The sequence below is a fragment of the Lutra lutra genome, chromosome 7, assembly GCF_902655055.1.
Source record: "Lutra lutra chromosome 7, mLutLut1.2, whole genome shotgun sequence".
NCBI classification, from domain to species: domain Eukaryota; kingdom Metazoa; phylum Chordata; class Mammalia; order Carnivora; family Mustelidae; genus Lutra; species Lutra lutra.
In genome coordinates, this window is record NC_062284.1 from 40110308 (window position 1) to 40123659 (window position 13352).

Sequence of the window (13352 nt, forward strand, 5' to 3'; positions counted from 1 at the left end):
GGGTCCATTTTCAATATTTGAGATATTACAGAGACAGAATTAGAAGGACTTACTGATTAGAGATAGAGAATGAGGAAGAGAGAATAGTCAAAGATGACTTTTGGGTTTCTAGTTAGTTTACTTGGTCTTATTGACTGAGACAGGAAAGACCGAAATGTATGGCATGTAAAAACAATATAACTACCCTTATTTATTTATTTATTTATTTATTTATTTATTTATTTATTTTAACATGATGTGTTAGAGATGACTGTGGTACATTAAAGTGGAAATGACACATCCAGTAAAATAGCCGTGTGGATCTAGATCAGTAGCACTGTCCAAAAGAAATATAATGTGAGCTACAGGGACGCCTGGGTGGCTCAGTTGGTTGGGCGGCTGCTTTTGGCTCAGGTCATGATCCCAGAGTCCTGGGATCGAGTCCCACATCGGGCTCCTTGCTCGGCAGGGAGCCTGCTTCTCCCTCTGCCTCTGCCTGCCACTCTGTATGCCTGTGCTCGCTCTCTCTTCCTCTCTCTCTCTGATAAATAAATAAAATCTTTAAAAAAAAAGAAATATAATGTGAGCTACAAATGTAACTTTAAAGTTATAATAGTTATATTTTAATAAAGTAAAAAAAACCCAGGTAAATTAACTTTAATCGTTTATTTTATTTAATCCCAGCATTTCTCAACTGTACTATTAACATTTTCAGCCAGGGAATTCTTTGTTGTGGAGGGCTGACCTGTGCATTGTAGGATGCTTAGCAGCATCCTTGGCCTCTTGTTAATAGACGTCAGTAGTCATCCTTCCCCGGAGTTGTGAACACCAAAAATGTCTCCAGATACTGCTAAGCAACCCAAAGTGGGGACACAAAACTGTACCAGATTGAGAACCACTGATTTACCTCAATATATCCAAAATATCATGTCAACATGTAATGAGTATTAAAAATTATTCAAATTTTTATAAAATTTTTTATATTGTATCTTTGAATTGCATAGTTAATTTTCACTTGCAGCCCTTCTCAATGTGTACTAGCCACATGTCAAGTGCTCAATAGCTACATGTGGGTCGTGTCTACCATTTTGAAGAACACAGGTCAATAGCTTGAGGAAAAATGTTAGGTCTGGAAATGTAGTTCTGGAAATACATAACATTGAGAAGTCAGGGGTCAATAACAATTGAAATCATGGCAGTAGATAAGATGGTTCAGGCAGAATTTTATACTTAGAGACAGAAAATAGGAGGATTGAGAAAATTTCCTAGTGCAATGCTCTACCAGTTTTCCCACACAATCTGCAATCCTTTCTGGTTTATTATTATTTTAAAATATTTTATTCACAGAACAATATGGAGAACATGAGTGAACAAAAGAAAGCATATTGAAATTGATAGTTGATGACAAAGGAGGGGAATTAATGTTTATTGAACATTTAATTGGAAATAAATGTTTCCATTTATAAACTTATTTAATCTCAGAAGAACCCTTTGAGGTAAATGTTATCTCAATTTATAGAGAAGGAAACAATTTTTTTTGGCTTAAGATACACTTTTATTTTTATTATTTTTTATTTTTATTATTTTTAAGATTTTATTTATTTATTTATTTGACAGACTGAGATCACAAGTAGGCAGAGAGGCAGGCAGAGAGAGAGGAAGGGAAGCAGGCTCCCTGCTGAGCAGAGAGCCGGATGCGGGACTCGATCCCAGGACCCTGAGATCATGACCTGAGCCGAAGGCAGCGGCTTAACCCACTGAGCCACCCAGGCGCCCTACTTTTATTTTATTTTTAAGGAGGTATAACTGACATTTAATTTCTGGGGGAAGATTTATAAAGGTCTAATAAATCAGACTGCTGTTTATTGGCATCATCCGGATTTGAAAGGGAGTCTGTATGACTGATTCCAAAGCCTGCATTCTCCTTGCCTGCATCCCCCTAAAGCACATAATGAAGCATTTGCTATCTCCTGATTTTTCATAAAATAATTAACAAGGCGTATGTGATTGTACAGTTATTTCCCAGGATATCTATTACTACCTTTGATGTGATGCTGGAAGCAAATTCACTTTGAGAGCGGGGTGCTGTGATCTTTATATCATTAGCAAGTATGATTTGGGTATCATTTTCTTGTGAAAGACAGTAAACCGTGATGTTTTTGTTTAACCGTACCATAACTATAATCAATAATCCTGTGGTTAGGTGTATTTTTTTTAAGTTACGAAGAAATTAGCCAAGAAATAGTATATTGCGAAAATATAGAACACAATCAGCAAGGAAAACAAAATAATGAGCTGTATTAAACCGTTCTGCTTCGCTAATAGACTTCATAAAGCGAGTACAAAGGGGGAGGGCTGGGTAAGAAGGGGCGGGACATTGAGAAACAAGAAGCTGAGCAGGCGCAGAAACAGATGGAGGCGTGAACGCTACTGCGCTCTCACTTTCCGAACTGTCGTAAAGACTCTGAGTGTCGTGCTCGCTCGGTAGAGGAGGGATTGGTTAGGCGGCGGCAGCGGCAGCGGCGGCAGGAGAACAGCAGCAGTGGCGGCGACGGTGGCGAGGTGTTGGGTCTGCGCAGCACAGAAACGCCCACAGTTTCGGGGAAGGAGCTCTTGTGGGGTCAAATCAGGCATTCTGAACCCAAGCCGTGTGAACTGGGCCGAACCAGGCGCTGCCGCTTGTACGGTTTGGTGGCGGTGACAGACGTAGCTCTTGACTATAGGGGCCTATTAGGCCGAGATCTGGGGCTCAGATCACTAGCTCTCGACGCATCCTCTACCCTTCTTCCATCTCCTGTCTGCCTTCCTGGGCCAGTTTTTCCCGGACTCTGGGAAGAGGGTAGCTAATGATTAAGGTGAGGGGACTAGGGGGGAGGGGATCGATTGGAAGCCGCGCGTGCGCGCAACGGGGGAGGGGCCGGCCTGGAGGGGAGAAAGAGGAAGGGCTGCGGCCGCGGAAGGCTGGGGTCGGCGACCGGCCGGTTATCGCTGGCTCCACAGTGATTTAGGGTCTGGGTCTCCGCAGTAGAATTAATTGTGTTTGAGCAAAGCTTTCGTCTACAGACACACCCACACCCCACAGTAAAGGAGTGTGGGTGAGGGGATTTCTTTCCCTCTTTGGACTCTCCCGGGAGTCTAGGAAGGGGGCTGAGGACTGAGGCGTGGGAGTGCGATTTGACAATGGAGTGATGAAGGTAACCCGCACCCGGGGTGTTGGAGGGCGCTAAGTCAGCCCTGACGGCTAGGGAGTTGCCTTTTTCTGTGATCAGAGAAACGTCCGCGGAACAGCAGAAATACAGACGCGTCAGATTTTTGTGTAGAGTTGGTTTGTTGGTCGTTAAAAAAGAAGCTCAGTATTTTATTATTGTCCTTAAATAATTTGTCAGAGTCAGGGGCAAGGCTGTAGTGGAAATGTCTGTTCTGTTCTGTGGAAACAGGTTTGTCACGATAGTTTTCAAATAGGTTATAATAGATCTTTACAGATACTTCTTAACGCAAATCTGAGTTTTAGCGCTTAAAAAAAAAAATACCGGGAAGTATAGGCTATTCTTTTAATTTGTTCATGTTGGTACTGTGAGGCGACTCCATTGTATTGTGTGCTTTCCTGTTTCTTGATTTATGTGGAGTATGAATTTAGAACTCTTTGGAGTGGTAAGATGCCAGCTGACATAGACTTCATTTTATAGTTCTTTTAGCTTTTGAACCTGACTTAATCCAGAGTTTATTTCACTTGGTATTTTTACGTTTAATTTTTTTGGTTTAGGGTCCTTTTCAACCAAAAAGAACAGCCTGGGGAAAAGATAAGCTAAGGTTCCATTTCCTCCCCCGTGTGTGTGTGTGTGTGTGTGTGTGTGTGTGTGTGAGAGAGAGAGAGAGAGAGAGAGAGATTGCTTTCAAATGTTAGAATGTGATTTCGATATTACATAGAAGTTCTCTAATATTAGTTTTAGCTTTATTGTGGTGAAGATCTACATTGATAGTTTGTTACTACTGTGTGGTTTTTAGTAAAAATTTTCATGTCAATATAAACTATGTTGCTTTTCATATTAACAGCAGTCTTTGGTTGCCTTTGTGAGACAAAACAGGATGAGAAGCAGCCCTCTTACTCTGAAATCTTTTAATTTTTTTTTAAGCCTTTAATTATTTTACTTTTGCCCACCTCTTGTCATTTAACCTTGGGCAAATGATATCTTTCTCCTGCTCATTTGTTTGCTGTTTAAGATTCAGAATAGTATTCTAAAAACTGGTGAGGGTGTTTGTGAACTGGTCTGAACAATATTATAGGGAACCGGGAAGACTGGAGACTTTCCTTGTTTACAGAGGTACTGCATCTTGTGTGTGTGGCTCTTTCTGTTACTTTTTTCCTGTTGGTGCTTGTTGGTCACTTGCATGTTCTTTCACTGGAGTTGGTTTTTGAAGAAAGATGTTATTAAAATAAATTTATTTTGGTGAAAAGTATATCATAGTGGAGGTCACCCCTTGAGAAATTTCATTTCAATACTTTATTTCTACAGATAAAATTAAGAAATACCTATACCTGTGTTTAAAATAAGAGAATAAGAGTTTACATGTTTAGAGTAAAGGAATGGTCAGCAGGTATTTTCATTATAAAATGTAAAATGGGATGAAAAACTGATGTAATCGGACTAATTAGATTTTTTAGACCTTTTATTATTTTTCCAAAGAGGGGTTTCTGTAACACGGTTTTCTTAGAGCATAATTGTATGCATCCTGTTTGACTTTTCCCCCTCTGAGCTAGGACTTCAATGGGAAGAAAAGAAGTGACAGTATGAAAAATGATAGTGATTAAAGTATGTTAGTAGCTTGACATTAACATTCTATGGATGACATTATCCTGTGGAAGAGTCCCTAGTTTGGAGATCTGAATTTTATATCTAGCATTGCTTGCTATTCATTAGATTTGTGACGTTACTGGTAATCATCCTTAGCTTTAGATCCTCTCAATTGTTAAATGAGAAGTGTAGGATGGTTTTCTAGTTTTCTCTAGATCCCCAATTCAGTGGTTTATATTTTTGATTAGGTGCTTTTGGTACCTATTGGTGTGTTCATCATGATCCGGTTCCCAAAAAGAAGTGCTATACTGAGTTAAATTCTTTCCTATTTATATTAGGGGAGGGGGAACTATGATAAAGCCATTTTTATTATTCTAGATATGCTTCTGTCCCATTATAGATATTATATATGATTTTTTTTTTAAGATTTTATTTATTTATTTGACAGAGAGAGATCACAAGTAGATGGAGAGGCAGGCAGAGAGAGAGAGAGGGAAGCAGGATCTCCGCCGAGCAGAGAACCCGATGTGGGACTCGATCCCAGGACCCTGAGATCATGACCTGAGCCGGAGGCAGCGGCTTAACCCACTGAGCCACCCAGGCGCCCCATATATATGATTTAATAGCTCTCATATTATACAGAGAATTGAAACTTGATTTTACTTCTGGTAATGCTCTTTAAATCATCCTGAATAACTTTTCTTCCAGAAACCTGTAATTATTGGTCAAAGTCCAGAATTGCATTTTGTATGCCTTACACCTCTGTTTTTTCTTTCCTGCATCCCACTGATTCTTGGTAACAGCTGGCCCAGGTTTCTACAGGTATGCAGCTCATAACCATTACATGTGGAGTGGTCTACAGGTGTTTAAAAACAAATACTAAGTTGAACTTACATTTTAAGTGGAGGTACTGCATTATTATTTAGTTATTATTTGTTACTCAGTATGTATTTATTGAATGTCTCATGTTCTCAGCATTGTTCTTGGTCTTCAGTGAAGAATGCACTCTGCCTTCAGGGAGTGGACATTCTACTGGGGGAAACATAATAAACAATAGTTTGAGGTAGTGCTGAGTGCCATGAAGAAAATAGGACCATGTAATGATGAAAGGAGATTGAGCTCTACTGTGGATTAAATGGTTAGGGAGGGCCTAACTTCTTTTTAGAGGTGATAATTTGATTTGTGATCAGTAACTAGAAAGAATCAGCCATACTGGTAATCTGGAGGAATCATGCAAACAAAAGGAACAGCAAGTACGTTAGGTTGTGTTTAATTTCAGAGAATTTACAGGTGTAAACTGGTTTGTGTGTTAGCCCTTTTCATAATTGCTGATAGACAATGTAAAAAGGAAGGTTAAAAATATTTTATGTATAGCAACCAAATGTAATGTGTTGACCTCGTTTAAATCCTCACTCAAATCAATTGTAGAAACACTTTTTTTGGAAAACATTTTTAAAACACTTTGGGGGAATCTGAATGTGAATGGATATTAGATGATATCAAGGAATTATTATTAATTTTGTCAGGGATGATAATGATATTATGTTTATATAAGCATCCACTGATGATTCTTGCCTGCCCTGATTTTTACTTTGGTGGTTGCAGAATGCTTATTTCAAACTCTTCTATCTCCTCTACCTTATCAGTAGGCCTTCTCTTGTATAGAAGAAGCATTCTTTTATCTCTTATCAGTATCAACTTATGTACATAAATACTTATGTATTTTATCCAATGAATTATAATTTGTTACTGTCTTTATTAATTTTAATGCTCAGATTGTCACACATTTGTCTAGTGGGAGCCTCTTCACCATGGCTCCTGTGTCTTTTTGACAAACAATTTTTTGTGAGTATTTCCTTTCTTTCTGGCACAGCAAGATGTTCATAATCCTCTTACATCTTTCATGTTTCGGTCTTGGAATCAGCTATTCTCTGAGATGGCCCCTCCTTTTTAGTGGGGAGTCCGATTTGCTTTTGAGTTAACTGTTTATATGTAGAAATAATCTCTTATTTCCTGGATCAGGACATCCTCTGAGAAACTTAAATTAGATTTTGATAATGGGTTTATATTTCTTTGGAGATTTTATTTGTGAAGTAATTAGATAAAATGTAGGAATTTATTATATTTATCATAAAACAACTATTCCATTTTTTTCAAACAAGTAAGTTCTGGTTTGATCTTAATTATGATCAAATGAAATAGAAAAAAATAAAATGTTACTTTGTGTTACATTGTGTATGTAGAGGGTTTAACCACTTAACTTAAAAATGATGTGAGGTTTGCATAATTTTTTCTTTTTAAAGATTTTATTTATTTGTCAGAGAGAGAGAGCGCGTACAAGGAAGGGAAGCAGCAGGCAGAGGGAGAAGCAGGCTCCCCACTGAGCAAGGAGTTGATGTGGGACTTGATCCCCCTGAGCTGAAGGTAGACACTTAACCAGCTGAGCCACCCAAGCATCCCCGTACTTATTTTTAACTAAGTCATCATTCTGGTTTGAAGGAAATTGTTGCTTTTTAACTAGCCTTTTAAATGAAATGTTTTATTATGATACAGAATAATATTTCATATATGAGTAGAAACTCATAGGCACGTTATTTCAGAAAGTTAACTGTTGAAGCTTGTTACGTTTCACAGTCATTCTCTCACCCAGTGCAGCATGGGTATTTGCTTTATTTACTTATCTTTTGTTTATTTTTCTTTATTTATCTTTTAAACCTCACTTGTAAGTATTTTTCCAGACAATATATTGGTTTTGGTTTTGGTTTTTTTTGAGCAAGCTCTGGCAGGTGTTATTAAAGAGAAATTTTGTGTGATTTGCTTTTCACCAGTCTGTTCTGGCATGCTTTTAATATCAGTCACCTGGATCAATGATAGCCAGTGTGCATTCTCTGTAGTATTTTCCTCAAGCTGTACCCAGTTCAGTATTAGTGACACTGTAGTGATGGACACCAGTTTTGGCCAACATGGGATAGTATTCTATTTCAGATTTCCTAGGGGCTGGGCAGTTGTTGGCGAGGATAACCAGTTTTGCTTTGCCATGTCTCATTGTTTTCAGAGTCTGCTTGTACCACAGCATGTACTTTAAACTTTTCATAATGAGTTGGAGTCTGGAGTTGATGGACTCCAGAGACTTTTTTGTCTTCCTCGATGCCACCATCTTCCTGCCTTAGGTGCAGGATGGCCCCAACCAAGAGCAACCACCAAAACCCCCAAACCATTTTGAATGGTAATTTTTGAAACAATTAATATGTACGTGGTTTCAAAAGTCAGTTCCACAATATTCATTATAATGAAAAATAATAGTCTAAGCTATTCCTCCTAATCCCCTAGTTCCAGTTTGTAAGTGGAAACACTTTCAGCTCTTAAAATTTTTTTCCTGGTATTTACTTTTATATTTCTAAATAGTATGCTTATATGTCTAGTTAGTTACTTGTGATGTCAGTTTTGTTATTATTGTTGTTTTTTCCTTAAAGATTCTATTTATTTGTCGGAGAGATAGAGAGAGCACAGGCAGGCGGAGTGGCAGGCAAAAACAGAGGGAGAAGCAGGCTCCCCGTGGAGCAAGGAACCCGATGTGGGACTCGATCCCAGGATGTCAAGATCATGACCCGAGCTGAAGGCAGCCACTTAACTGACTGAGCCACCCAGGCGTCCCTTTTTGTTGTTGTTGTTGTTTTAAATAATTTATAAAGATAAATTAGATAAAGATAAAAGCAATACAAATGGAACCAAAGTCACAAGTACAAAGGGTGTACAGGGAAAAAATAAGTTTCCTTGCCATCCCTGTCTTCCTATTGTCCAATTCTTTTCCCTGGAGATATATCTCCTCTTAATATTTTATATGTATCTTGAGCAGCAGTTCTCAGAGTGTGGTGGTCTCTGGACTCTTGAGGGGGTATTGAGAAGGTCAGCTGGGTTGAAACTATTTGATAGTGATACTAAGTTCTTCGCTACTTAACTACATTGACATTTGCATTGATGGCAAACGCAGTGATGGGCAAAACTGCTGGTCCTGCGATACCTATTAAGACAGTGGCTAAGACTGTACTAATAGTCCTCATATTTTTCATTACTACACATTTGCAAAACCAGTTTCATTTAAGAATGAAAACCATGAGAGGCGCCTGGGTGGCTCAGTTGTTTAGCGTCTGCCTTTGGCTCAGGTCATGATCCCAGTGTCCTGGAACTGAACCCCCACATCAGGTTCCCTGCTCTGCTGGGAGTCTGCTTCTTCCTCTCCCACTTGTATTCCCTCTCTCAGTCTCTCTCATTCTGTCAAATAAGTAAGTAAAATCTTAAAAAAAAAATGAAAACCATGAAAAACAGTTTTTAAGAATGTCCTTTATAGGGCGCCTGGGTGGCTCAGTGGTTAAAGCCTCTGCCTTCGGCTCAGGTCATGGTCCCAGGGTCCTGGGATCGAGCCTCACGTTGGGCTCTCTGCTCAGCAGGGAGCCTGCCTCCTCCTCTCTCTCTCTCTCTCTGCCTGCCTCTCTGCCTGCTTGTGATCTGTCAAATAAATAAAAATCTTAAAAAAAATAAAATAAAAATAAAAAAAGAATGTCCTTTATAAAGCAGTAAAATCTGTTAATTTTATTAATCTCGACCTTTGAATGCATGTCTTTTTAATATTTCATGTGATAAAATGAGAAGAATGTTATATTTCCCCCATCCCAAATTATGCTTGCCTTAAAGAAAAATACGTGTGTGATTGAGTTGCAGGCTGAACTAGCAAACTTAGTTGCTTTTTTTTTTTTTTTTAATGGAACCATTTTTTTACTTGAAAGAACGACAAGCTGTAGTTATTTAAACTTGGGTATTTGTATGTATGTTCTCAAAAATAAATGAAGTGAGCCTGTCACCTTAGGGAAAACAACTGATAGAAAATTATTACCAAGATACAGTTAAGGCTTTCAAGCAAAAATTTAGAATTTTGGAAAACATATCTGCCACTATGAGCCTGGCAGCTTCTTAAGGCCTTTTTGATGAAATTGATAGGGATATTAACAAATGTGATTTTTTTTTCTTTTTTTTTGGCTATCATATAATTAAGTGTGTCCGTTTCTGGAAGATAGGCATAACTTTATGGACCAACTTTTTTCATATGACCAATGCATTATATTACAAAATCATGCTGTGTGTGAAAGATCTACTTAGGGGCAAGATAAATCAATAGATTTTTAATGAAATGGTATGAAGTTTCATAGATAAGGTAGCAGATTCAACACTGCAAATAACATTTACAAAATTACATTTATTAAGTTTTGAGATAATATCAAAGAATAACATGCACAGTATCTGAATAAGTTATTAAAGACACTTCTCTTTTTTAAGTACATACATGTGTGAAGGTGGATTTCTTATTAGATTGAATACAGAAACATATTTAAGAATCCAGGTTTCTTCTATTCAGACATTAAAGAGATTAGCAAAGTTGTGTAATAGTGTTATTCTTAGTAACTTTTTTGAAAAACTATATTCATAAATGTTACTTAATATTAACATGTAATGGGTTTACATATTACTGTTTTTGAAAAATCTTTCAGCATTTATCAATTTTATTTTTAATATTAATAAATATAACCTACATATTTAAAGTTTTTGGGAGATTCTCACTTACTTTTAAGAGGATAAAGGGTGGGCGCCTGGGTGGCTCAGTGGGTTAAGCCGCTGCCTTCGGCTCAGGTCATGATCTCAGGGTCCTGGGATCGAGTCCCACATCGGTCTCTCTGCTCAGCAGGAAGCCTGCTTCCCTCTCTCTCTCTCTGCCTGCCTCTCCGTCTACTTGTGATCTCTCTCTGTCAAATAAATAAATAAAATCTTAAAAAAAAAAAAAGAGGATAAAGGGTTTACAGATCAAAAAGTTTGAGAATTGCTGTGTAGTTATCTTTTGTATTATCTTTTGACCTCTTATGGAAAAGGAGTCCACTCTTCTTTTTTCTCCCATTGTAGTTGTGTCACAATTTTAGATTGTTTTAAGTAATAATTCAGCATATATTTGTTGAATATTAACTGTGAGTTCTAAGCTTTGAGGCACATGGTAATAATGAAAACAGACTAAGCTCTGTTGGGAAAACAAGGAAATACTACAAATAGTGATTATGGAAATAACTGAGCTGGAAAGAGAAGATGGGGGGGTGGGGTTCACTTTTTAAATATATGGTGATTAGGGATCCTCTCAAGGACAAGGAAACATTTGAGGACAGACGAAAGGAAGCAAGTGAGAGATCCTTTTGGCTCTCTGGGGGACAATCATTCTGAGCAGATTAGGTAGTAATAGCTGTACTTTGCTCAAGGAAAAGCCAAGAAGCTGTTGTCGCTGGAGTGGAGTGGATGAGGAGAATGGTGATCTCTGAGGACATCGGTAGCAAGGGCTTAGGTCCTTCAATTTTAAGTAGTATTCTTGGGGCGCCTGGGTTAAGGCAGTGGGTTAAGCCTCTGCCTTCAGCTCAGGTCATGATCTCAGGGTCCTGGGATTGAGCCCACATTGGGCTTTCTGCTCAGCAGGGAGCCTGCTTCCCCCTCTCTCTCTGCCTGCCTCTCTGCCTGCTTGTGACACCTCTCTCTCTCTGTCAAATCAATCAATCAATCAATCTTAAAAAAAAAAAAAAAGAAATATTCTTGTATTAGCTTTCATGACTTCAGTCATTTTTTTTTTTGTTCTCTTTTTGGAGAGATGTTAAGATTTTGTAGTTATCTCTTTGTTGCTATTAGATTCTGTGTGTGAGAGAGAAAGAATTAAAAGTTTTTTTCATTTAGTGGGGATTGCAAGGAAATCTGAGATAAAGTTATTTGTGTAATTTAATATGTTTAAACAAAATACGAACTTTTGCTTTTGATAAATATCAGGAGGAAGTTACATTATTGATATAGAAATGGGCTCTCCAACTTTTAGTGTAAAAATCACATTTGTTTATTTTTAAAATATTCTCTCTCTCTCTCTCTCTCTCTCTCTTTTTTTTTTTTAAGAGAGAGAGTGCACACAAGCCAGTGCCTTTGTGGGGAATGGGGAAACCAGAGGTAAAGGGAGAGAGAACTCCCTTTAGTTTAGCTTGCCTTTAGGCAAGCTCCATGTCTAGTCTGGAGCCTCACATGGGGCTTGATCTCACGACCTTGATCATGACTTGAGCTGAATTCAAGAGTTGGGTGCTTAACTGACTGAGTCCACAGGTGCCCCCAAATCATGTTTGAATATGTGGAAAAATACACATGTAACTAGGTTTGTAAATAGGTTCACTTTACGAAGTCTAAATCTACCATGACAGCTGTGTTTTTTGTTTTTTGTTTTTGACAGCTGTTTTTTTTTTTTAATATAAAGTAGTCATTAGCTGAAGAAAATCATGTCATGTAAGATTTTTATTGCAGAACATCTATAGAATGACTGTTACGGGTTTGATTGTATTTTCTGTGAAATCACATTTTTTTTCTTTTTTTTTCTTTTTTTTTAAAGATTTTATTTATTTATTTGACAGAGAGCAGCGGCTTAACCCACTGAGCCACCCAGGCGCCCTTTTCTCTTTTTTTTAAAGAAGATTTTATTCATTGATTTGAGAGAGAGAGACATGAGAAGGGGGAGGGTCAGAGGGAGAAGCAGACTTCCTGCCGAGCAGGGATCCCAGTGAGGGACTTGATCCCAGGACTCCAGGATCATGACATGAGCTGAAGGCATTCGCTTAACCAACTGAGCCACCCATGTGCCCCTGTGAAATCACATTTCTTTAAAGAACTCTGTGTACTGTGAGATAAAACTGGCCATCTTATGGAATACTATGCAGCTATAAAATATGAGGTCCTGCTCCTTGCAACAACTTGGATGGATCTAGAGGATATTATGCTAAGTGAAATAAGTCATGAAAGACCAATACCATATGATCTCACTTATATGTGGAATCTAAAAACCAAAAGAAACATATAAACAAAAGCAGAATCAGATGTATAAATAAACTGATGGTTGCCAGAGGGGAGGGACAAATTGGGTGAAGAGGAGTGGGAGATACAGTCTTCCAATTATGGAATGAGCAAGTTACAGGAATAAAAGGTACAGCATAGGGAACATAGTCTGTGGTACTGTAATAGCATTGTATGGTGGCAGATAGTAGCTTCACTTGTGGTAAGCTAGAGAGATTGAGAGATTGAATCACTATGTTGTACACTTGAAACTAATGTTACATTGTGTCAACTATACTTAAAAATATTTTTTGATAATAAAAAAACGGAAAGGGGAGGAGTAGGTCAGACACAGACCACTTTAGCTATGTACATCTGGGAGAATATAGAGAATTTTGATTGTTTAAAATAAAGCATCTATTTTTTTTTTTTTAAGATTTCATTTCTTTATTTGACAGATAGAGATCACAAGTAGGCAGAGAGGAAGGCAGAGAGAAAGGGAAACAGGCTCCCCGCAAAGCAGAGAGCCTGACGTGGGACTCGATCCCAGGACCCCGAGATCATGACCTGAGCCGAAGGCAGAGGCTTAACCCACTGAGCTACTCAGGCGCCCTAAAGCATCTATTTTTGTAACCACCTTCCTGCCCGCCATTCCTCTGCTATGCTTTTATTCTTCTCCAATTGAGGAAATTCTAC

At 38.2% G+C, this 13352-nt stretch overlaps 1 protein-coding gene and 1 pseudogene across 9 annotated transcripts in view; one reads left to right on the top strand and one right to left on the bottom strand.

Annotated features, from left to right (window-relative positions):
* Window positions 1–13352, top strand: part of RNF111 (ring finger protein 111) — a 128513-nt gene that overhangs the window by 29211 nt on the left and 85950 nt on the right. The window contains exon 1 of one of the 9 annotated variants that reach the window (XM_047736162.1): window positions 2455–2834. The exons of 7 other annotated variants lie outside the window; for them this stretch is intronic. The gene's annotated coding sequence lies outside the window, so the exon portion shown is untranslated. Of the gene's footprint in view, window positions 1–2454; window positions 2835–2927; window positions 3174–13352 lie in introns of those variants that run through there. One more of the 9 variants, XM_047736163.1, reaches the window with a different exon arrangement.
* LOC125103752 (60S ribosomal protein L30-like) lies at window positions 7482–7968 on the bottom strand (annotated as a pseudogene).